This window comes from Miniopterus schreibersii (genome assembly GCF_964146895.1).
Source record: "Miniopterus schreibersii genome assembly, chromosome: 14".
In the NCBI taxonomy this organism is placed as follows: Eukaryota; Metazoa; Chordata; class Mammalia; order Chiroptera; family Miniopteridae; genus Miniopterus; species Miniopterus schreibersii.
Window position 1 is genome coordinate 20160473 of NC_138114.1, and position 23513 is coordinate 20183985.

Consider the following 23513-nt stretch of genomic DNA (forward strand, 5'->3'; position numbering starts at 1 on the left):
AAGTGAGACTTCAAAGCTGAGTTCTCATCTACAAGAAAGAGTTGTCAGAGTTCAGATAGCCAGTTCCTCCTTCTCGGACTCAGTTTCTCCTGTTGGATCACAGGCTCTCCCCTCTACCTCAAGAATGGAGTATTTTCTGTTGCAAAGAACTGGGTGAAACAAAAGTGATTTTGCATCCCTCTGCTCCTTCACACTATTTCTTGTGATTCGATGCCATTTTCACTTTCATCTTTTCTACTGGTAAAATTTTTCAACTTGAGTTTTGGGTCATCTGGCCCCGAGTAAGCTGAAAGTCTGAAACAAGGGGAGGTTGTCCCTTCAGTGGGCTGCTGGACCTCAGAAAACACACAGTCCACTGCCCCTGTGAATGAAGCTACAGCATTTTCCCAGGTCCCAGGGATGGTGTTCAGACTTTGGCAGAACTGAGGAATGCCAGGTACCCGCTGGCTCCACATTAAAGTCACACAATAAACAAGGGGCACATGCTTTTTCCTTTCTTCCTTGTGAGATTCAGCCACGCTCCCTTTCAAGGCATCTGTCCCTACGGCTCCCACTTGCCATTTCATCTTCACTCTGGCCTGGCCTTTGACAGGAGGGAGGAGTTTCCCTTCGCTTGGCTTCGGCTTCCTGCTGATTCTTTTACCATTTCCTGCTAAGGACAGGCCTCAGAATCTAATCGCCGAGTGGCTGTGTGCAAGTCCACAAGGCTTACAAAGAACGCACATTTTGACCCTCCACAGAACCAGCTGGGTAGATCATCCAAAACACTCAAAGTGCATGCAGTAAGCAACCCAGACTCCCAAACCCAGTGGATTTCCCGCTATGGAATATCGGTTTCAGCTTGAAATACCAGCAATCATCTTTGGTCCCTTTTAACCCTATCCCCCAGTTTAAAACCCTGGCACCAAAACTATAATCCCTGTCAATAGCTTCCATTAACTCCCTGCCAAACGTCAGAGCTGATGAGAGCTTGTACTTTAAAATGGTAATTTTGGAGGCCTTTTCCATTAGAGTACTTCATTTTTTTTCCTTCTTTGGGTCGTGGTGATTTCAAAAAAATTTTTTGAAGCATTTGCATTTGCTCTTCTACCAGTACACTGACACCACCAACAGTTTCCTTTTCAAATAGTCTTCCTCCAGTTTCCTTTCCCTGGTTTTCTTCAAGCCATGGAGGAACAGGACAGATGCCTGCAACAGCCAGAAACCCTGGGCCAGAGCTTGTCTCCCTCACTGCCCAGCTGAGAGATGCTGGGCCACCTACTCTTCACCCTCCCATCGACCTAGTTCTAACGATGGTGTGGGAAACCCACGGGAGGGTGCCCACGAAAGCTCACGGCACACGCTGTGAGGGTCTCATTGGCAGTGCCCCTCTGGGCTGGGTATCATCTCCCCCAAAGTTTCCTCCATTAACCAAAGAGGACCCCTACCTTCCCCTAAACCTCAGCCTCTACAATAAGTTCAAGACAAATTCTATTCCGGACTTAATCCTTTATTTACCAGGCAGCCTTAAGGGCACCTACCTACCTTACTTCACATTCCATTGATTTGCTTGTAAAATGGGTATCTTTGCAACAGGACACCAAACAGTTCCCTGTATAAGAGAGTAACTTACCCCCTCTAGCTATTGCCTTTAGAATGGTCTTTTTTAAAAAGATGTTTTTATTGACTTGAGAGAGAGAGAAAGGGAGGGGAGAGAGAGAGAGAGAGAGAAAGAGAGAGAGAGAGAGAGAGAGAGAGAGAGAGAGATGTGAGAAACATTGATCGCTTGCCTCCTGTATGCACCCCACTGACCCTGGATCGAACCCACAACCTGGGCATGTGCCCTGACCAGGAACTGAACCGGCAACCCTTTGATGCATGGAACAATGCTCAGCCAACTGAGCCACCTGGCCAGGGAGGGATGGTCTTATTTATTTATTTATTTATTTATTTATTTATTTATTTAACATTTTATTTTTTTATTCCTCTCCCAAGGGTATTTTTTCCACTGCTTTTCAGAGAGAGTGGAAAGGAGAGAGAGGGAGAGAAACGTTGATGTGAGAGAGACACATCAATTGGTTGCCTCCTGCATGAGCCCCGACCAGGGCCAGGATGGAGCCTACACCCGAGGTACATGCCCTTGGCCAGAATCAAACCCGGGACTCCTCAGTCCGCGGGCCAACACTAACTACTGATCCAAATTGGCTAGGGTGGGATGGTCTTCTTAAAAGGAGGATCTGTTTGGACACTTGAACCTTCCTAGCATCACAGCTCAGTGGAACACTTGTCAAGATGAATTGAGGTTGCCAGAATTGAGGTTGTGAGATGCCGATGGCCACACAAAATTGCTCTGAGGACTGGTTCCAAGGCTCGTTTCCTTTTTAAAGCTCCAAGTTAAAGATTCTGCCACTTAGCAGCCTCTGGGAAGTGAAGACTGAGAAGGTCTTGACTCTGAACTGGGCACTGCACCAAAAAAACAAGCCGCAAATAGATCCTGTACCAAATCTACTTGTCTCTGGAAGAGACCTGAGAAATAGCCAACTTCTCCCACTAAGGTGGGAAAAGTTCGAGTCCAGACAGGTACATGACTTGCTGCCGGTGGTCACATAGCTGGTGAGTGGCAAAACCAGGCCTAGAACTCCGATTTCCTAATTCAGAGGGCAGCGGAGCAAGAAGAATGGTCAGAAGACAAGGCTAAGATTTATAAATCATCAGAATTCTTCCTTTTAGTCCTTTTAGTTTTTAGGGGTACATACCAAGTATTTCTCTTTGAAATGATAAAATGGCTGGGATTTGCTCCTAAATAATTCAGCTTGAGGAAGGGGAGGTAAGGGAGCTATAAAAGTGGACAAGTAATTGCCGAACCTGAGCAATGGGTAGATGGAGGTTCATGATATCAGTCTCCCTACTTTAACATATGTCTGAGAATTTCCATAGTAAATATCAACTTTTACAGGGTATCTTTATCTTATTTGTAGTCCATGTAAATAAGAAAACATCTAACTATAAAAGAGACTTTGCAGGGGGAAAATTTTTTTTCTGAAAAGTGACTCCTTCATTCGTGGATCTCATCACCTTGGAGTTTCCCATTCTTTCACTTCTATTCTCATTCCCCCTCCTCCCCTTTAGCATGCAGGGAGGCTGTGGCCAAGGCAGACAAGCATCTTGACACTTCTGGCTCAAGGAAGCAGCTACCATTGTGTTCTCCGTCCCCTCACTGAGTGTCAATGGATGGGTGACCACAGGATGGTTCCCTGGGAGAGGACACAGGCTCATGGGCATCCCCAGCTGAGCCTGCGGCTCCTTCCCTGGCTCCTGCCTTCCCATAACTGCAGCCACACATCCAGTTTCCCAAGAGCGGGGTGCCCCCTTGTTGAAGGTCTCCACGGCCCTGGTCCAGAAGCCTCCCCAGGCGTTGCCAAGTACATAAAAGTTTGGGAACTTCAGTGTTTTAGTCTTGGACTGGGGCTGGGGGGGAAGGACAGCTCCTCCACCATATTTTGGGCCTACAATTTCACAAGGAGAGAAGCTGCAGGCAGGGGGTCTGCAGGAAACCTCAGTACCTTCTGCTCAATTTTGCTGGAAACCTAAAGCAGCCCTAAAAAATAAGTTTTTTAAAAAAAGACATAAAGACTTCTCAAATTGGAATATGACATTCCAATTCCAAAATTATAGGGCTTTGAAAAACCAGTAGTTGCAATGGAAGAGCCACATGCTGAATATTATTGATGTAAATAACTGGGAAAGGGGGATGTGTTACTTCTTGTGGGAACATTCTCACAGGGATCAAAAATATTGGGAACAAATCTCTTAGGAAAAATTTTAGACATGAGAAAACAGGAGTGAACATGTGTGTTAGGGGGAATCAGAACCTTTAAAAATAAATCAAGGAGTTATTTAACTTTTTAAGTCTTATCTTTTCCCCAAGTCATACTATCAATCTACTGTAAAATATTTTTTATATCTTTAGTAAATTATATAATTTTTAATTTAAAAAATCTCCAATTACAGTTTACATTCAATGCTATTTTGTATTAGTTTCAGGTGTATAACATAGTGGTTAAACAATCATATACTTTACAAAATGTTCTCCCTGATATTTCCAGTAACTGTATATAATGATATATAGTTATTATAATATTATTGACTATATTTCCTATGCTGTATATATTTTCTAATTAAAAATTAGTAATGCTTACTATTAAAAAGTGAGCAGCTGGGGAGTGGCAAGGGAAGACTTAAAAGACAAATCCTTCATCACCTTCCATCCAGAGATTACCACTGCCCTGTCCTGCCTCTGGTAATTCAAAGTGGCACATACAACTCTCTAGCACACTGGATTCCCTCTCATCTTCTCTTATTGCTTTTATTTTATACTCTGTGGCTCTAGCTGGACCCACTGATGTCCTCAGAACTAACTTGGTTATCGATTTCAGCCAATTCTGTAACCCGTCCATCAATTCACCACCTCTGCAGATAAGCAAACTACCCAAGTCCCCAAACTCAGTGACAGTAGTTCTTGGGCTTCACAACCCAAGCTCACTCCTACTCCCAAAAACACACATACTGGAATTCCACTCATATATTTGCTATTATATTTAAGGTTATTGGTCACTAAGGAAGAGAAGTGTTCTTGCTCCTTAATTTGTAACCACAGAGCATCAACCAGATTTCAACGGTTCATTTATTTCAGTCCTCCAAGGCTGACCACATTTACCAATTAAATTACTACACTTTAGTTAGTTCTTTTTTTTTTTTTTGCCAGACTCCAGGCTTCCCCCCTGCCGCTTTGTCTTGGTCACAAACATGAAAAATGAACAGAATCACTTAGTAAAATGCTATTTAGAAGCTTAATCATTTGGTCACAATTATTACATTGAGATAGTAAAAATTTTCCTCATGGGGAATCTTAACTTTTGACCTCACCTTCCACCCCCCAAAGAATGAAAGGAACTCCCCATCCTCCATCCAAAAAGATAGCATCCACTGCTGGAATCAGTTGCTCTTCTGACTTGGATTATACGGTCTACATTTGATGACCTTTATTTGATGATATCCCCAAATGGACTAAACTTCTAGATTAGTTTAGCATGTTTCTGTACATTCCCTCAAGGCAATGAATGAATTCTGTATTGAACACTTCTGTTTTGTTGCATGTGCTAGTCTTATCTTCACACCTAGATTATACTAGAGATACAGTTTTGGTTGGTATAAAATATAATGGGCTCAAATAACTGTTGGTTGCCAAAATGTTAACAGTGGTGTTCTAGACAGTAGGATGACAAATATTCCTTTCATCTTTTCCAGACTTTGCAAATCTGTAGAACAAAATTACATATATGAGTAATCAAGAAAAAAACAACTCAGTAAAAATATTTTGATTGTTAACAAAAATTTAACTTAAAAAAACACACACTGTTAATGGAGAACATTCTTTGGACAATTTCCCTTTGGGTACAATGAGACTAAAGAAGTTGGGTCAGAGATCAGCACTCAGAAACTGTCCGATAAAAAGTAGTTTCCTCAAGGCAATGTCGCTGGGAATACTATAGATTGGAAAAAAGTAGTAGTCAGGAAGACTGAAGGGAAAGAACATTTGTAGATTAAATAGATAGTCCAATTTTATCACAAATGGAACAAGAATAGAATTTCTTTTCACATTTTAGAGTGTCCGTGAGGTGATAATACTACTGGCACATGGGTGTAAAAAGGTTCCTTCCACTCTTCCTAAGAACTTGGAAATATGGAAATGAGATCCCCTTCAAACAAACTGGGGGAAAGGTGTGTAAGTTCACCCCAAAACAACAGAATGAGAAGGAGAGATAAAGTGAGGAACTCCTGTCCTCAAAATTAAGGCAGCCTTCTCCAAGGCACATCCTACTTTAAAGATCAAACTGAAATCTCCCTGACTAGGATGAAAGTTATTTCCCCATAAGGAAAGGGGTGGCCTCTCCTTCTTCTGGGATGCTGGGAATAGATTATCAGGACAAGTCTGAAAGTCCCTACTTTAAGGGGCTCCTCATGTCATTTTAAAATTCGAATTTATTCAGCTAGAAAAATACAGATCTGTGGTGCCCAGAATGTTGGTGTCCGCTCTTACTCCCATAGCTGCTGCCTTTAGTTAAAGCAGTTCCCATCAGAGCTAAGTGACTTGTGCTGAAAGGGCTCAGGAAAGGCCAGACCCTGTAGAATCAGCTCTGCAGGGCTTTCCTATAACTACTGGCTTTTATTTTTCATTTTTTTTTTGTTCAAAATATTACAGATCACTACTGGCTTTTAAACAATGCACTTCTCAGGGATTCCAAATAAAACAGCGAAGGCGTTCTGCTTTGCATCCTAATCTCTCCCTCAACTACCTCAGTTGCAGTGGACACTCAATAAAGGTATTACCCCAACATTCGCATCTTAATAGAGGATTATAATCATTAATAAACTGACTTCAGAATTTAATCCTCAAGACAAGTGGAGATGGAGGGTGGAGTTAGGGGGGAGGGTGGGGAAGACCGTTAGGGGCAAGCAAGAATTTACTCAATAGACCCAGGTTCAAAACCACACGCTTGGACTTGCAGGGCTTGCATCAAGATGCTCCTTGTTCCCTGTGGCCAGAAGACCCCCTCCCCCATCTCAGAGGCTTTTCTGGTGATCATAGTGATCGGGAGGGAGTCAGGGCCCAGCCTGACTCGCTCACCCAAGCTAAGAGCCATCCTCCTGCCATTTGTAACTGCACTGTCCACATGTGGCTGTTGCAGTTGAGATGCCATTAGCCTGAATTAAATGTGCTGTATGTGCAATGTATACGTTGGATTTTCAAAGCTGCAGTATGGGAAAAAAGAACATAAAATCTCATTAACACTTTTGATATTGAATGTATGTTGAAATGATAATATTTTTGATATATTGGGTCAGAACATTATTAAAATTAATTTCACCTGTTTTGTTCTACTTTTTCAATGTGGCTACTAGAAAATTTGAAGTCACATATGGCAGCCCATACTCATGGCCTACATTATGTTTCTATTGGACAGTGTTGGCTTAGAAAATAATGGCTCCTTTAAGACTGAGGGAACCCTTGGTTAGAAAAAAGAGAGATGTATGACTTGAAAGTGTGGAAAGTGTGCCTGCACTGAAAATGTCCTCTAAATAGGCGGCCCTCAATGAAAAACATGCAGACATTGGTTAGGAAAAACCCATGTCAGCAAAGGCAAAAGCAGCCACGGTTGGCTGTTTCACTAGACATAGGTAACATTCTAAGGACTTCCTGTGTATTAATTCACTTCATCATCACAGCTGTCCTGTGAACTTATACCTATTACACAGATGAGGAAACTGAGGCACAAAGAGGTGTACACACAAATGGGATTTGATTTTCGACCCTGACCTTTTCCAGTTCTGTGACCCCTCACAGGAGCTTTCCTTTCTGGATGAACTTTCCTGGGTTGTTGTTTTTTTTACTTGTTAGTCCTGTTTCCCCAACAAGCCCATCCTACCTTTCTCCAAGCGCTAAAAAAAACCAGACACTCCATAGGGAAAGCCCTTCCCTAGCATCACAGGGCCCTGAATCCTGAAGTTTGGGCAAAACCAGGTTTCTGACAATATGGTGCTTTCAAATCCCTCCTTTTAGCAACTCAGTGGATTGTGAGAACACAAAGTTGCATTTCTGGCCCCAAGAGCCCAAAGGCTAGGAAACTTCCCCAGGTTTTATCATTTTTTTATTTGTCAAAGACCGTTTTTTCACCTTTTGCATAATACTTCCCAAACGATCCTGAACTGACAGTTGGCTGCTTGCGGATGTTCTGAAGCTCAGCTAAGGAAATACTCTCAAGGAGCAGCCCAGGGTGGCCCTCGGAGCAGTTCCCACAAAGGGAAGACAGTTAAATGCTGGGGAGAGGAAGCCCTTTGCCTCCCTCACCTAATTTTTTTTTCTTACCAAAATCTATGCTCTTGCCTTTCTTTTCCTCAGAAACCACAGAAGTGAGGTGGTTTTACTTTTGATTTTAAAAAGTCTCAATAATAAAAATAAGTTATTCATCCCGGAAAGATGCTGCAATTGCCATCTTATTTGTAACATTATTATCATTACTATTATTGTTATTACTATTATTACTACTATGATTATTACAAAGTGCATTCAGGGCTGGCAGGCAGGGGGCCAGAGGGCGGCCAAATGCTGGCTCTCTTCTTTTGGATGTGGCTACTGAGGCCCAGGGACTATGCGGCTTACTCAAGGTCTTATCTTAGTTGTGAAAGGGCCTGGATCAGAGCTGATTTCCGTTAGCCCAGAGCTTTGGGCAGAGCCTGGTCTCCAGGGTTGGGTAAATTACCCCACCCAAAGGGGCAGCCGCACAGTGCAATTAGCACAGGCATGCGAGCCTTTCTTCTTCCCTCCCACTGGCCCTTCTCAGACTCCTATCTCTCCCTGGCCCCTTCCTGATGTTTGTGTTGGATCTTGCTCCTCTGAGGCTTTAGCTGTTCCTGCTGCCTGAAGCTCACTATCCCCAGATACTCGCAGGGCAAAATCCCTCACGTATTTCAAGTCTGGACTCAAATCTGACCTTCTTAAGGAGGCCCTGATCCCCATTTATTACTATAGTCCACCCCGACACACCCTGAAGCCCCAGGCCTCCTCATTTTCTTGTTCCTATAGCATTTATCAACTCTCTGCATCCCCACTAGGATGTAAACTGGTTCCCTGATGTAACCCAAGTGCGCAGAAGAATCCCTGGGCGCAGCAGGTGTTCAGTAAATATTGGGGGAGATGGAAATTGTTCAAAGCAGTTCCCAATGCTTGCCAGCTCAGTTTGTAAGAACCTCAGGGCAAGGATTGTGTCCCTGCCATAGGTCCAGTGCCCAGCACATAGGCAGGCCCTCAGATTCAAAGTCAACTCTAATCTGCATAAAATGTCAGGGGAGGAGGTTTTAGGGATACCTTGTTTTCCCTATTTCTTTACACTTTTATTCTATTTCTAAATGTTCTGGAATATGAAAATAAAATAAGCTAAAATAAAATTCTGAGTGGCACACAGGACCCCAGTGTGGCTTGCTGTGGACCCTGTGTACACCTGAGGTGTGATGTGGTCTAGAGCATAACCACCCAGTACAAGGAGAAAGCCTGGAAAACTCTGAACACTTTTCTCAGGGCTGGGACAGGAAACCAGCCCAGTGGAAAGGGGCCAGGCCCCTCTTGCTTCAGAGAAAATCGGGCTCAGAGAGATTTGGGGAAATCATAAGACTCTTTTCAAGCATGTAAAAGAATGTGCTGATCGGCAGTGTTCCACTCTACAGGTGACAAAGCAAGAGAAAATATGCCTATTGCTGAGTATAACAGAGTTCAGCGAGATTTAGAAAGAATGTCTTCCTCAGAAGGAGATTAAAAAATCCCAGCAGAATATAACCAGGGGAAATTTGAGACATCCGACTCCAGAGTAAAATACCTATTGATTTTAAAAAAGCAAACAAACAAAGCTCTGACATTCATGAGACAAAGATGAGGCTCCTTTCCCCCGTTCTCATGGATTCTAAACATAAGGGTTATACCTAAGAACATAAAGTGGTTGGAAGCCGAGACTTAGACTGAGACAGCTTGGGCTCAAACCCGCCGCTTCCTGTTGTGGTATCAGTCAAGTTGTTTAACCACTTGTGCCTCAGTTTTTCTATCTTTTAAATGGGTGATAACCACACCAACCTCCTAGGAACACTTAGGATCAAACAAGCACATCCGGGTGAAGACCTAGCAAATGGCAATAAAGAACAAAGCAGGGTACCTAGTTAGCCCCCAGTAATCGAGCACTCTTACCATTCAGGTGTGGTCAAGTTAGAAGTCCTTAAAGGTACACCTCCTTTCCCAGAGGTGGAGAGCTGGAACAGAGACCAAGGGATAACCCTGGCTGAGACAGAAGCTTCAAGGAAACACAATAGATCCGGGAACTGGAGGGTGGGCAGCTTGGGGGAAGGTGGCGACGAGAGGGTGGACAGCTGGGAAGTGAGAAAGGAAAATAAGCCGGGACAAAACCTTCCAGAGAAATCTTAAACCCATTTTCTTTTATCTTGAGGGAGGGGGGCCTACTATATGCCAGGCAGGGTGGGGGTGGGAGAGCCAACCTTCACACAACTCTGCCAGGTTCACCTGACGATCCTCAGCCTACGGGCGAGAATGGAGGCTTGGAGCTGTCCGGCAAAGGGGAGGGGGCCAGGACCAACCCAGGTCTCTGTCCACCTCTAGCCACAAGGCCATGTGTAATTATAACAGTAATCGCTCACATGTAAAGTATGAGCAGGCGGTGCTCTAAGCACCTTTCTCACATTAACACACTTAATCCCTCACAGTCCACTGGGAGCTGTACCGCTGAGGCCAGAGTTCTGACAAGCTGAGGCTGAGCTCCAGGGGTGCAGAACAAAGGGGAGCTTTCCAATCCAGGGTTAGCTTCTATCGGAGTCCAGACTCAGGCCTCACCAATCCTGACACTGGGCAGCTGCCAGAGTCAGCTTGTTACAACACAAATCAGATCACCTCACACCCCTCCAGACCCTCCAAAGGCAGAGCCCTGAAGCCAAGCATGACTTCTCCTTAACAGAAATTTCTATTTCAGGCCCCTAATCCTGGCCTCAGCATCCTGGGAGGACCTTCTCTGATAGCATCCATCAGCAACATCTATTCTGCAGTGTGTATGTGAAGCAGAGATAGGGAAAAGCCCACAGTGGCTGTGTGAGGCAAGACCCCACAGAGGTCGGAGTCCTGGAGATAACAGGCCTTAGAGACACCTGACCTCTTGCTTCAGTTCCCCAAAGAGGATAATTATTACCTTAGGGCAGCGGCAAAGAATGAGGTTAGGCCCACCTCTGACTGCCCTTCGCAGGCAGGGGAGACAGGAGGCACGGCTGCTCCTTGCCTAGGCCCATTGTCCTCTGGATGCCCTACTCCTGGCTGTCCCAACCCTTTCCCCACTCTGGCTCGTCTCCAGACCATCCTGGTGCAATGACACCATCATGGGAGCTCCATGAGGGCAGGGACTAGATCTGATCACCGGAGTAGCCATATGTGCCTGACACGCTGCAGGTTCTAGTACATTTTTGTGGGCCAGACACAGCTGGATCCAACCATTATGGTATACAGCGTGGGGCTGAGAGCGCAACTGAGCGGAGCTGCCTGGGTTCGCATCCCTGCTCTGACATCTGCCAGCTGATGCCTTGAGGAGCCTTCAGCCTTCCTGTACTCCAGTTTCTGCACTTGCTAAAATGAGGTAATACTACCTCCTTCGCAAGGAAGTTCTAAGTATTAAGTGAGCCCTCTAACTAGTAAGTGCTATTAATTAGCATTACTATACTTAGCTGCATGACACTGGGCAAATCACATCTCTGAGCCTTGGTTTTTGTGCTTGCAAAGTAGGAAAATTATCTGCCTCACAGAGTTGTGGGGAAGACTGAAAGAGAATAGCACGTGGAAAGGGCTTAGTGCACAGCTTGGAAAAGAATGGGTAAGAAGTCACTGTGCTGTATTCAGGGTCTTGCTAGTTGAGTGACCAACTGGCTGGATATGTGAATTAATATTAGTAGTCCAGGTATATGCCCTAGAAAAGACAGAAGTGCTCTCAGCCTCCCCTGCTAAGGTCACATCATGAGCAGCACCCAGATACAATATCTCCCAGCCTATTTCAGTGGTTCATCTCCCCAGAGTTGAGTCACCTGTGGTTGTTTTTTCATTGGAGAAATGGTCCAGAGAGGCCCCCTTTCCAGATCTGTGCCTGAGCAGGAGCCTTCAAAACCCTACTCTTACCCTGGCCGGGTAGGTCAGTTGGTTAGAGCTTTGTCTCGATATGCCAAGGTTGTGGGTTCGATCCCTAGTCAGGGAACACACGAGAATCAACCAATGAATGCATAGATAAGTGGAACAGCAAATTGATGTTTCTCTCTTCTTTCCTCTCTCTCTCTAAAACCAATGACACACACACACACACACACACACACAAACCCTACTTTCAAGGAGGAACTAGGAGTGTTATTTCAGGCATAGGGTAATAGTGAGGGAATATTTGGAGGCAGGAACTTCACCAGTTAGCAAATGCCAAAACAAACCAAAACACCCACTTGCTCCGTGTCTACAAGCTAGATTCTCCCACATGCTGACATAAAGGCCCTGGTGAGGCTGGCAGAGGTGGACCTATACACCAGGACCCCAGGAAGAGAAAGATGGCAGCGAAGGCCCCGCATCCCAGCTCCAAAGAGGCCCCACTTGGAGCAAGAGGAGGTCGACCTGCAGTTGTCAATTCTGAGTTCCAGGCCAAAGGGGTTGTCAGGCAGCCCTTCTCCCTGAGTGCAGGCCTTTGTCACCCTGGCTGGACTCTGAGCCCAGGATGGGGTTCCATGTGGACAAAGGGTTTTCGTTTCCTTTTGTTATTATTTATTTACAGATGAAAAAGCTTAGAGGTAAAAATTAAATTATTTGGTTATACATTTGCTAAACCACTTTAATTGAAAAGAACCAACTTATGTACTATTAAGACAAGAGGTCACAGTACTTAAAGTTTTCCTTTGGTTGGTGGTTAATAGGTCAGATGTAATTCTTTTCCCAAGTCTTTGTCTCCCCTAATCAAAATACCCCTGGGTATCTTAAAAAAAGATTTAGCCCTAGCTGGGTGGCTCAGTTGGTTGGAGCGTCATCCCATACACCAACAGGTTGTGGGTTCAGCTCCTGACTGGGGTACATACCTAGGTTGTAGGTTCAATCATGGGTCGAGGCATGGAGGCAACTGAATCACCTCTCTCTCCCTCTCAAATCACAATGGAAACATATCCTCAGGTGAGGATTGAAAAATAAATAAAATTAAAATTAAAATTTTTTTTTAAAAAAGATCTACATCTTTGGCATAAGCTGCCCATTGAGTCACTAGTTCAGCGTGCATTTATTGAGCATTTACTATGTGCTAGGTGTGGGGCTGGGCGAGAGGTATAAACAAAATGGACCCTGCCCATAAAAGCTTCATCTATCCAGGACAAGCAAAGGACTTCAGCCACCCAAGTCCTGGTTATGGCTGTCATGGAACACTGCTGCAGAGGTTTGGTTTTTATCTGATAATGATGATGTAACAAAGTGTAAGAAAACCGTTGAACGGTCATTGCTCATAATCTTACAGCCTTAGCACAATGATTTCCCCTTGCCTTTTCGTCTGGTTCCTAATTATGGCACATGCATTGTGCTTTCTAGCAGCGGCAATCACAGCATACTTACCAGATAATATATTTCCATCATTTGTATTTTTATATTTTCCTGCCTGGTCTTTATAATTAGCTTTTTCAAAAGGCTACCTGCTATTCTATCCTGGTTCCTGTGCCAGAGTTACAAACTATTTCCCCATTGTTGGACCTGCACCTTTTTTTTTAGTTGTGGAAAATAGTTGTGTCATTGACTCAATGATACCTATGGAGCACCATCCAGGGCCTGTGCTAAGAGCACCAGGGAGGGGGCGACTGGGCAACCTTGGGCCTCATAAAGGTCAAGGTCCCATTGGCCCTTAATTCCCAAGGAACACGAGCAAACCATTTCAGTAAAATGAAAGGACACCTTGGGAGACATACAAAGTGAAGCACACTAAAAAGCCCCAGCAAAAGGGACTCAAGCCTGAGGGGCCCAAAGGAATTCTACATTTTCATAATGACTGAAGGAAAGTGTTTGAGGAAGTCCCGGCTCCCAAGTTTCAGTCACCAGCAGAGCCGAAGCTACCTCCACGCAGAGTTGTATTTCTAAATGGCAACTCGTCTGATTTCACTGGCGACTGAGGGAAACCCCGTTTTATTTCAGAATGTGCTTCTTAACCCTACTGACCAGCCAGGAAATCCCAGCCTCCCCTCCTGCCTCCTGCCCTGGGAGAGCGAGGCCAGGCCTGTGCCCAGCGCGGCAGAGTCGCTGCTTGGGGGGGCCTCCGGGGCCTCCTTTCCCTGCTCCACAAAGAGGGCGGCAGAGGGGCCCCCGGCGGGAACCACGGCTGGGATTTCCTCGCTAACTTTTTTTTTTAAATATATCTTTATTGATTTATTAACTCACATCAATGATGAGAGTTATTGATGTTTCTCTCTCTCTCCCTCTCCTTTCGTCTCTCTGAAATCAATAAAGATATATTTTTTAAAAAGAAGAAAGAAAAGAATGCACACTGATTACTCTACCCCACCAACACTGTCTCTCCCATAAACCCCATTCTCTCCTAAAACCCCCACCCCAGCTGCCAGAAGCTGATGAAGAAGAAAAACCGAAAGCCTGCAGCCCAGCTGGAAAGCCCAGGTCTCAGAGGGCCTGGGGCAGGTTGATGAATTTGTGGGTTCCCCTCTTCCTCTGGGGACCGAGGCCCACAGGACCAGCTGTGCGCCCAGCAGCACGGGAGGAGGGATGGTTACGAGTCAGATTTGCCCTTCTGAAAGCTTCTGCACAGCAGAATTCTCTATTGTTTTCCCCTCCAGGGATGGCTTCCCTTTGGGGACTTGGCAGAGCGCTTACCACAGAGGATCACGCTACCTTAAGAAGGGCAGTTTACTTGCCCCTACAAAGCTTTGAGCTCTGAGGGCAGGTGCAGGTCTCATGACAACTTGGTCAGTACCCTGAACCAGTGAATCAGTAGCCCTTTCTGAAAGCTTCATTCCCTCCCTATCTTTTTTTTAACCCTCACTTAAGGATATTTTTTCCATTGCTTTTCAGAGAGACTGGAAGAGAGAGAGAGAGAGAGAGAGAGAGAGAGAGAGAGAGAGAGAGAGAGAAACATCGATATGAGACACATCAATTGGTAGCCTCCCGCTGGCACCCCGACCAGGGCCGGGGATCGAGCCTGCAACCAAGGTAGGTGCCCTTGGCCAAAATCAAACCCAGGACCCTTCAGTCCGCAGGCCGACGCTCTAATCACTGAGCAAAACTAGCTAGGGCCCCTCCCTGTCCTTATTAGATAGAGGATCCAGGACAAGTGACATCCGTATCCAGTCAGGTCCTGGTGATGAGGTGACAACCAGACCCTCTCCACAAGTAGAGGGCTACATATTAAGTACACTAGGGTCTTTGGTCTGAATTTCTCTGACTTTAAAACATTTCAGAAAATGGAATCTCCCACAAGACACAGCTCAAGGGAGAGGGATCCTCAGTGGTAGGTACTCAGTAGGTGCTGAATAGATGCATGTCTTCTTTTTCGTGTGGCAAACCCCAGGGGGTGGGGATAAGGAGCATCTGCAGAGATTCCGCAATCCACAGCCTATTAACAGCCCTAGAAACAGCCTATTAGAGGAGAAGCCCAGAAACACTAGCACCTAGTTCTCAAACTTGACTGAATATTAGGGAGCTAGAGCCTTAAGAAACCCTGATGTTGGAGGAATGGGTGACTCAGGCAAAGCCAAATGGCCATGGCAGAATCTAGGGAATGAGTATTCACTGGAGAGTTCTTTGAATTTTGCTATATATTTGAACACTTTCATAATGCATTGTCGGAAAATCCTGATGCCTGATGCCTAATCCCACCCCAGAAGTGTATTTAATTGGTGCAGCCTGTGCATCAAAAGTTGAAAGAGCCCTGGGGAGGGGTAGCTCAGTTGGTTAGAGCATTGTCCGGAATCACCAAGGTTGCAGGTTCGATCCCCAGTCGGGCCACATACAAGAATCAACAAATGAATGCACAAATAAGTGAAACAACAAACTGATGTTTCTCTCTCTCTCTCCCCCTCCTCTCCCTCTTCCTCTCTCTCTCTCAAATGAATAAATAATTTTTTTAAGAGTTGACTCTCTCCCCCTCCTCTCTCTCTTCCTCTCTCTCTCAAATGAATAAATAATTTTTTTTAAGAGTTGAAAGTTCCAAAGTGATTTTACTGTTCAGCCAAGGTTGAATCCCCTTGCTCTGATATGGGCCAAGTATGGTCCAAACCAGCAAAATCAACATCACCTGGGAACTTATTAGAAATGTGAATTTCCAGGCCCCAACCCAGATCTATAGAATCAGAAATTCTGAGGTTAGACTTAACAATTGGTATTTAACAAACAAATGCCTTCTGATGCAAACTAGCTCAAGTTAGTGGTCCCCAAACTTGGTTGAGGAATTTTGGGGGGGAAAATAAACAAGATTCCAGAACCAGCCTCAGACCTCCTGAATTAGGTGCTAGGAGTCAGTATTCTTTTTTTGTAAGTTCCCTGGTGATTCCTGTGTTAACCAAGGTTTGGGCCCAGCCCCTCCTCATGCCAGTCTGGAGCTGAGCCCCTCAGAGGGCTGTGCCATGGCCAAGGCTCACAGTATCCCAGAGGAGGAGGTGATTAGAACCTGGCTTCCTGGCTCCTTACTCCACAGCTCTGCACACTCACTGTGTTTGTTTATTCTTTATGTAGATAAGGTGGTCTTGTGGGAGCCCAGGCTTACAGCTCCCTTGCTGTAGCCTTCTACTTCTCAAACCTGGCTGCACATTGGGGTCACCGCCAAAAGGCCTTCTCACAGTAGGGGCACTGACAGTGAAACCCCCAAGTTGGCAGCCCCCAGCCCCCAGCCCCTAGGCCCCCATGCACTCTCCACCTCTCAGCCTTCCTGGCCTTGAGTTGGACTCTTCTTTTTTCTTTTTTTAATTTATCTTTATTGTTGAAAGTATTACAGGTGTCCCATTTTTTCCCCCCAATTTACCCCCTCCGCCTCGCTCCCACCCCCTCCCCAGGCCTTCACCCTGTCATTGTCTGTGTCCATGGTTATGCATATATGCATATAACTTCTTTGGTTAAGCTCTTCCCACCCTCCACCTCCCTTCCCTCTTCCCTCTGAAATATGAGTCTGTTACATGTGTCAGTGTCTCTGAATCTATTTAGTTCATCAGATTCTTTTGTTCATTAGCTTCTTCTTAAAGAAGACTCTTCAACTTTTCCTGTAGTGCTGGCCTGGTGGTGATGAACTCCTTTAGCTTTTTCTTATCTGAGAAGCTCTTTACCTGACCTTCAGTTCTAAATGATAGCTTTGCTGGGTAGAGCAATCTCAGTTGTAGTTCCATGTTTTTCATCACTTTGAATATTTCTTGCCACTCCCTTCTGGCCTGCAAAGTTTCTGTTGAGAAATCAGCTGACAGTCGTATGGGTGCTTCCTTGTAGGTAACTAACTGATTTTCTCTTGCTGTTTTTAAGGTTCTCTCTTTGTCTTTAACCTTTGGCATTTTAATTATGTGTCTTGCTGTGGGCCTCTTTGGTTTCCTCTTCTTTGGGACCCTCTGTGCTTCCTGAACTTGTAAGTCTATTTCTTTCCCCAGGTAGGGGAAGTTTTCTGTAATTATTTTTTCAAATAGGTTTTCAATTTCTTGCTCTCTTTCTTCCCCTTCTGGCACCCCAATAATACAAATGTTGGGCCTCTTGCTGTTGTCCCAGAGGCTCCTTATACTGTTTTCATATTTCTGGATTCATTTTTCTTTTTGCTCTTCTGGTTGGGTGTTTTTTGTTTCCTCATGTTCCAAATTGCTGATTTTATTCTCAGCATCCTCTACTCTACTGTTGATTCCCTGTAAATTATTCTTCATTTCAGTTCCTGTAGCCTTCATTTCAAATTGGTACTTTATTACATTATCGATTTTCTCAGTTATTTCCCCAATAGTATGCTTAAACATCCTTATGAACAAAATTCTGAACTCTGTATCTGTTAGCTTGTTTGGATCTATTTCATTTAGTTCCCCTTCTAGAGATTTCTTCTGTTCTTTCCTTTGTGACATGTTTCTTTGCCTCTGCATTTTGGCTGCTTCCAGGTGTTTGTTTCTGTGTATTAGGTAGAGCTGCTATGTCTCCTGGAATTTGTAGAGTGGCTTTGTGTAGTAGGTGTCCTATAGGGTCCAGTGGCTCAGCCTCCCCAGTCACCTGAGCTGGCTTTCTAGGAGCTCCCCTGTGTGGGCTGTGTGCACTGTCCTGTTGTAGCTGAGCCTTGGTTGCTGTTGGTGTCACTGGGAGGAACTGACCTCCAGGCCAATCGGCTGTGAGGACCAGCTGCAACTACAGCCAAAGAGCTGCTGTGCTGGATACACCCCTATGAATTAGGATTTACTTCAGTGGAGCTTTGGTGTTCACCAAGTGCACCCTTTGAGTATCACTCGTGGCTGTGGTAGGGTTGTAATCCAGCGTGGTCAAGTCTGACCACCAGGTGCACTGTCTGGGGCCTCCTGGGAGGTGCAAAGTCAGCCTCTGCCAGTGCCTTGCCCAGGGCCACCCAGCATGGGCTACCCAGCAAACCGTAGTTGGCTGCTACTTGTGCTGGGCTTGGAGGTGCCCAGGAGAGGCCAAGCTGTGAGCCAGTGCAGCTGCCGCTAGTGCCAGGCCTGGGGCCGCTTATCAAGCCGTATGGGGCAGCTGCTGCTTGTTGGAGAGATTTCAGGAAAGCCCGAAGCATGAGGCTCGAGAGGCCACTTGCACAGAAAAGCCCCTGGAAATGGCCTGGATGAGCTGCAGGTGGGGAGGGGCGGGGCCTCCGGGAATCATGGGGCGGGGCCAGAGGGGTGAGTCAGGTGCTGGCGATTCAAATATGGCGCCTGCCTGCCGGCTGTGTGCGGGGAGGACTCGCCAAAGGAGCCATGGCCTCTGCCAGCCCTTCTGCCTGGGAGGAAGCCGCCCCTCCACCTCTCGCCCCTACTTCAGGCAGGTTAGTTCCCCCCGAGTGTCCCAGGTCCTTTCAGGCTGCTGCCGGACCCTGGGGCTCAGAGGGAGCGTGTCCGAGTGAGTCCGTGCGCGGGCCCTTTAAGAGGAAAGCCTGGGGCTCCCGCAGCCTCCGCGTCCCTCAGAGACAGTCCCCGCTGTGCCCGGAGTTGTGGGGACGTCTCTTCCCGGCCCTGGAGCCCTGGGCTGGGGGCCTGCTGTGGCCCTCCGAGAAACCTCCTCCGCCGAGATGTTCCTCCGGGGTTTACCCCACGGCACCAGGGGTAGGCCCCCCGGCGCATCTCCGATTCAGCCCCAATCCGCCCGCGTCTCCGCCCCTCCTCCTGGTCTCGATGCTTCTTCAGCTCCCTGGTTGTGGGGCTTCTATTCAGCTAGATTTCAGGAGGTTCTGAGTGACGGTGGTTCTGTATTTTAGTTGTCATTTTGATGTGGTTGCGGGAGGCGGCGGGTGCAGCTGTTACCTACGCGCCATCTTCTCTCTCTCTTCCTTTTTCAGTTGTTCCTAGGCCCTTGGTCTGGGTATTTCTGGACGAACATGACTGAGGTCTAAAACACAAGGATCAGCCTGGTGATTTTTTTTTAATGGACTTTATTGTGTCCCAAACCAAACCACCCCCAGGAGAATCACTGGTGTGTGCTGGGAAAAAGCGGGAAAGTTTGGACTTCTGGCCACTCACCTTTCTATGGCTCCTGTCCCTGTCTCTGTTGGAGCTGCTGCTACCAGGGACTGAAACAGCAGGAGGTTGGGTTTCTTAACACCTGGCAAAGTCAGGGAAGGCTTGAGTCTTTTACATACAATAGGACCATCTTCAGGTCAGCAGACAGTCTGGTCCAACAGAGGGCTCAGAGATTGCTTCTCAAGATCTGCCCAACCCCAAAAGCACAGCTGTGCAGCCAGCCTGGGAGCTCAGCCTGGAGGGCCAGGGCCGTCAGGCAATGAGGTGATGAGAATCCAAGGTCCTCCGTTCTTCTTGGGAAAGGGTTAACTTCGTACAGTTGTGACTTGGTAAAAAGAGCACTGGAATTAGATGGAGTAGATGGTTTCACCTATCAATCTATTAATCTATTTATTCATTCCTCATTCATTCATTCAATCATTCATTCATTCAATCATTCAATAGATAGTTCAGAGGCATCTGCTATGAGCCTGGCACTGCTATTTACTAGGAGAACAGTAACATAACACCCCAAGGAGTTCAGTTATGATTTTCTCAAAGAAGTTCATACCCCTTAAAATATTCTTAGCTCCTAAGGCCAACCCCTAAGACACTGATGAACCCTCTTCTCAGAAAAATGACTATAACCATAAAATTATTCACATAATTTTAGGGGTTTTAATAACCCCCCAGAGTAAGACCTCCCAGTCTTCTACCTAGGACTTTCCACCAGTTCTCCTGGACACATTTTTTCCCTATTATAGGCTTCAGTTTCCCCATCTGTAACATGAATTTTCTAGACTCCCTTGACCAGCTAGTCCCTGATGTACTCTCAAATCTCAGAGATCAGTAATTTCAGAAGCTCCTCCCATCCCCAGTTTTCAGAAAACTGGCCAGTCAAAATGCAATTAGGAGGAGAAAAGCAGATAGGACCTTGAAAGTTTTGGGGGAGGGCACAAAGCTTTGTCCTTAATAGAGATTCAGGGAAAGAGTGCTTGGTCCCAATCCAAGGCACAGACTTCTCCTAGGGCAAAGGTTGTCTGGATAGCAATAATCCCCTCTGGAGAGCTTAGAGGCTTTGGTGACACCCTGAAGCCACCCCTTCAATCAGAGGAGTTCCCAGGAGGTTGAGGTCATCAAATTGATCTGTGCATTCGACAAATAATTCTTGAGGAAAGACCCGGGGAGACCAGGTAAACAAGCCAGAGAAGGTCCCTGACCTCATGGGATTCCTTTTTAGGGGAGCAGACAGACCACTCACATGTAAAACAAGCAAAAACATTTTAGGGAGTCATAAAGCAAGAAGAAAATAAAAATGGGAATGGGGTAATTAGAGGCAGGAGCTACTTTACTTTCTCTCCCCAACGGTAGTGACCTCCTTGGTTTTCCACTAACAGGACCACTCCAGGCCAGTCACCTTGAGCCCTTCCACTGGTTACTCATTCCCTCTGTCTGTAACACTTTCCCCCACATATCCACATGGTGCACCCCCTCATCTGTCAATCTTTGCTCAAAAGATACCCTCTCAATGAGGCCTTCCCCGCCTCCTAATTTATAACTGCAAGCTCGTCAGCCCCACACTCACTACCTCCCTCTTCTGCTTTATCTATCTCTGGAGTACTGACATTTTCTAACACATCAAACAGTTTGCATATGCAATTGTTACCGTCACACTCTGCTGGAATGTCGGCTCCCTGAGAGCAGGGATTTCACTGTGCTTTGCTCACTGCTGATCCCCAGTCCCTGGAACAGTGCCCAGCATTAGGAGGTGCTCAGTAAATACTTAAGGAATGAACAAAGCCTTAAGAGGCAATTGCAGTAGTTCAGACACGAAATAATAGGGGAGTGTAAAAGGATGGTGGCAGAGGAGGTGGAGGCAAAGGGCAGGGAGAATTCTGAATGCTAGGCCAAGCAAGGCTAGAGCAGGCTGGTCCCCAGCCCAAGTACTCTTCCCACTATTCCCCACATATCAGGCCTGTGGAGCCACGAACGCCGAAATCCCAGCCTCAAACCTGCATGTCTCCTCCCTCCTTCTTGCCTTTCTATTTAGCATCAACACCTGAACTAGATCAGGGACTGAAAAAAACCCTCATTTTTTAGACTATGCCCAGACCACCAAATTCCCCACAAAATGTAAATAGCCCTGGCCGGGTGGCTCAGTTGACTGGAGCATCGACCCGTTCACCAAAAGGTTGAGGGTTTGATTCCCGGTCAGGGCACATGCCTAGGTTGTGAGTCAATGTTTCACTCTCACATCGATGTTTCTCTTTCTCTCTCTCTCTAAAAAAAAAAAAATCAATGAAAAAACATATCCTCGGCTGAGGATTAAAAATATAAAAAATAAAAATAAATGTAAATAAGTAGACAGCCTAAATTTATGCAGAACTTAGTATATTGTTTTCACTTCCCTCTGTTTTTTTGAGATGTAATTCACATACCATAATATTCATCCTTTTAAAGTGTGCAGTTCAGTGGGGTTTTTAGTGTATTCATAACCATCACCACTAGTATCTAATTCCAGAACACTTTACTCCAAAAAGAAACCCTATACCCATCAGTAGTCACCCCAAGATACCTCACAGTGGCATATTAATTATTTAGACTTAAAATCACTTGAGAAGCAGAGGGAGCAGGAGGAGCTCCCTGACTCCTCTGGTCTAAGTGCAGGAAATACATTTCTTCTTGTTTGTTTTGTTGTTGTTAATCTTCACCTGAGGATATTTTTTTCATTGCCTTTTCAGAGAGAGAGAGTGGAAGGAAAGAAGGGATGGGCGAAGAGAGAGAAAAATCATGTGAAACAGACACATCAATTAGTTGCCTTCTGCATGCACCCTGACTGGGGACAGGGAGCGAACTTGCAACCCAAATACATGCCCTTGACCAGAATCATACCCGAGACCCTTCTGTGCCAGGGCCGACACTCTAACCACTGAGCAACACTGGCCAGGGCCAGGAAATACATTTCCATGTAAGAGGTGCCCTCCTGGTTCCTGAGGGTTGAGAGACAACTTTATCACAAGAGTTATAAAACCCAGAGCCAAAAAAGCCTATATAAACAAACCTTGTAGCTCCTTTACTAATTTACCACCCAAGCCCAAACTTTGCTTACATTCCTTGCTAATGAATTCTAACTTTATTTGGTCTGTCAACTTCTCACAAATATATTGTTTCTTTGTCTGAAAAGTATTGAGCCAAATTTTATGATCTGAATATTATACTGTGATTCTCCTGTGAGCGTGTATTAAATTGTTTTTTCTCCTGTTAACCTAGTCTAGTATCAGTTTTATTATTTTATAATTAGTCCAGCCATAAGAACTAAAGAAGGGTAGAGGGATAATTGTCCCCCACCCCAATACTCCCCATTCCTCCCTCCTCCCACCCTGACAACCACTAATCTACTTTCTGCTTCCATGGACTTGTCTACTCTGGATATTTCATGTCAATGGAATCATATAATATCTGATCTTTTGTGACTGGCTTCTTTACTTAGCATGATGTTTTTGAGGTTTACTCATGTTATCAGTACTTTGTTCCTTTTCGTGCCCAATAATATTCCATCGTATGGATAGACCTCATTTTGGTTATCCATTCACCAGTTGATGGACATTTGGACTGTTTCCACTTTTGAGCTATCACGGTAATGCTGCTATGAACATTCACACACAAGTATTTGTGTGGACATGTACCGTATTTTCAGTTCTCTTGGGTATACACCCAGGGGTAGAATTGCTAGGTCATACGGTGACTCTGTTGAACTTTGTGAGGAATTGCCAGTATGTTTTCTAAAGTTTCACCTCTGTTAGCATCCTCATTTTGCTGATGAGGAAACAGGTGAGGAGGAAGTGAGGCAATTTGCCCACATTCACCAGTTACCGAATGGCAGCCTCGGGGAACTAATGGGGTTCAGCCATTAGAAGGAATCTTCTGCTTCCTTCCAGTGCAGTTTATCCATTTCTAAAACTCCCGAGTGACTTCTGTGTGCCAGTCACAAGTCTAGGTGCTGGAATTACCTCTGAGATCAAGACAAACATAATCCTTGCCCTCTCAGAGGCATAGTCTAGAGGGGGAAACAGACAGTAAGCAAATGATTCCAATTTTGATGAGTGCAATGGTGGTCTACAAGAGGACAGAGTGTAACTTAGCCTGTCCTTTGTGCAGTAAGAGTTTGGGCTGAGAGCCAGCCTGCCAAGTTCAAATCCCCTCCCCATGTACTAGCTGGGGGATCAGCTGGGCAAGTTCCCTAACCCCTTGTGTCTTTG

General features: G+C 45.6%; 1 pseudogene across 1 annotated transcript in view; it reads left to right on the forward strand.

The window, feature by feature from the left end:
- Positions 1-23513, forward strand: part of LOC308567311 (small ribosomal subunit protein uS2-like) — a 558798-nt pseudogene that overhangs the window by 322171 nt on the left and 213114 nt on the right. The window lies entirely within an intron of this gene.